The 2578-nt window shown below is 38.9% G+C and overlaps 1 pseudogene; it reads right to left on the bottom strand.

Annotated features, from left to right (window-relative positions):
* Positions 1-801: 801 nt before the first annotated feature.
* On the bottom strand, positions 802-2190 carry LOC119047786 (lupus La protein homolog; annotated as a pseudogene).
* Positions 2191-2578: the final 388 nt, after the last annotated feature.

Here is a 2578-nt window from a genome sequence, read left to right as displayed (position 1 = left end):
TCTGTACATCTTCTTTGGAGAAATATCAATTCAGATCTTTTGTCCATTTTTTTTCTTTGTATGTAGTATATGTTTTATTTTTTTAAAATCTCCACCTGAGGATATGTCTATTGATTTTAGAGAGAGAGGAAGGGAGAGGGAGATAGAGAAACATCAATGTGAGAAAGAAACATCTATTAGCTACTTCCCATATGTGCCCTGACCAGGTATTGAACCCAAAACCTCTTGGTGTGCGGGACGATGCTCCAAGTGCCTGAACCACCCAACCAAGGCACACAGTATTTATTTTATTAGTTTTTACTAGCTCATTAGTTTTTAATGTTCTCCCATTACAAAGGCAATGTAGTGGATGACTCTTTCTTTTGATATTTATATTATTTGAAATAATACAAATAGAACCATATATATTTTTTTAATTCTCTTTGAATGCCAAAGAAAAAGACAAGTTCGACAGCAACAGAATTCCTTTCTCACAGGTGGACATTAAAGCGGACCTAGTTTGTTTTTCTTTTCTAAAGCCTTCAAAGACAGAAGCATCTTAAACTCTAATTAAAATAAATTTTTAAAGATGTTATTTATTTATTTTTAGAGATAGGGGGAAGGAAAGGAGAAAGAGAAGGAGAGAAACATCAATGTGTGAGAGATACACTGATAAGTTGCCTCTCGCACACCCCCAACTGGGGACCCAGACAGCAACCCACGCCTGTGCCCCGACTGGGATTCCAATTGGCGACTCTTTGGTTCGTAGGCCAACACTCAATCCACTGAGCCACACCAGCCAAGGCTAATTGAAATAAATTCTTAAAACATTGTTTTAAGACCTTTATCTGCACTGCACGGCTGGTCTCCAGAACAAATTTCTGTTTCCTGTTGTTTTGATGTATGCTCGCCTTTATTTCTCCTCTTGCTCTTTTTACTGGTCCAGCTGCATCATTTTTCTCTCATTCATCCTCACTTCCACATTTAGTCTTCTTGCCCTGAAACTGTACTTTCCCTCAGCTAACCCAGACTGGACAGCTTCGTATCCCTCCTTCTTCCTTTAAATCTGCAACTTATTGATTCTCATTTGTTCAGGGATTCTTGCTGATCACCTATGATTTTTTTCCACTGCTTCTTGTTCCACATCTCTCTCTAGTACTTCCCACGGCACTTTATCTCTTAACTGTAAGTTAATGTTTGGGGGGTTGTGTGCATGCGTGTGTGCGTGTGTGTGTGTGTTTGCATTTTCAGCTTTTCATCTGATGCTTCCTCAGCTTGTTTTTTAAATAGAATTATTTCCTCTTTTGCTGCTCTGACAAAATCTATCCATTTTATTTCATCATGATTTGAGAAAAGAGTGTGGAAATCTTTTCTACAGGTGAGATCATCTAAGTTCCCCCCAAATTTCAGCAAACATCCAATCTTTTCTAGATTTCATTTCAGCATTTTTGGCTAACTTTTGTTTTTCTTCTTGCTCTTGTTTAGCTCATGAATTAGCTTTCACTTTTTTTTTTTTGCCTCCAAAGTAATCTTTGAAAAGCAAGGTCCCTCTGGTCACAGTGGGGAGCAGGACAGTGTCTCAAAACACTTTTTAGCCGATTTAATGCTACTAAATACATCAAATTTTGATTCCTAAAATGTTCTGTGCAATGATCTTTTCATTTGAATATTTGGTACTTGACCTTTATCTTCTAACCATTCATTTATGTCAACAAGAGTTGCACCTGTTGGAAAACACTTAATATAAAAAGATCTCTTCCCCTGACCAGTGTGGCTGAGTTGTCTGGGTGTATAAGAGCCCAGGTTGTAGGTTCAGTCCCCAGAAGGGGTGCATACAGGAGGCAGCTGATCAGTATTTCCCTCCCTCTCTGTCTCCTTCCCTTCTTCACTCTCTAAAAATAAGTAAATAAAATGTTTTACTTACATCATTTTAACACTCATTAGGCCCTTAAGGGAGGAGTTTGCCTGGAGATCTGCTTTTAGTTTTAGCTTCATTTGTTTCCATAATTTCTGCCTTTGATTTGTTCACTGTTTCTACTATTACATTCAAGTCTGTCAGAGTTTAACCTGTTGAATTTCAGCATTGTCTCCAAAGGTTCCCAGCCTTCACCCAGTTTGATCCGTTCCTTCAAGATTCTGTCCTGAGGCTCATTGCAGTCACCAAAACAAATTCAATTTGATGACAGCTTTGGCCTCCAAAGCAGCCACTTTTTGTCATCACTCTTTTCACCCAGTCCGGCCCTGGTCCTCAGACCCACGTCACAGGACCACCAGTAGCAACAGCGACATCTGTCTCCTGTTGCTGGGAACTGGCCTAGTACATCTAGAGAAGATGGGCCATCTTTTACTCATTTTTCAATTGGCTTGTCTTTTTGTTATTGAATTGCAGTAGTTCTTTCTTTATTCTGGGCACGAGTCTTTATCAGATAGAGGATTTGCAAACATTTTCTTTCATTCTGTGGATTATCTTTTCACTTCCTTCATGGTGTCCTTTGAAGTACAAAATTTTTAAATCTTGCTAATGTCCAGTTATTCACTATTTGAACTTTTAAACACAAAAGCAGACCATGCAAACTCAGGGTGGCGGTGGCTGCGTGTT

Source organism: Artibeus jamaicensis, unplaced genomic scaffold (genome assembly GCF_021234435.1).
Source record: "Artibeus jamaicensis isolate MK-2021 breed Jamaican fruit bat unplaced genomic scaffold, CSHL_Jam_final contig_685, whole genome shotgun sequence".
Taxonomy (NCBI): domain Eukaryota; kingdom Metazoa; phylum Chordata; class Mammalia; order Chiroptera; family Phyllostomidae; genus Artibeus; species Artibeus jamaicensis.
Note: the sequence above shows the minus strand (reverse complement) of the source record. Positions and strands in the feature narration are given on the sequence as shown.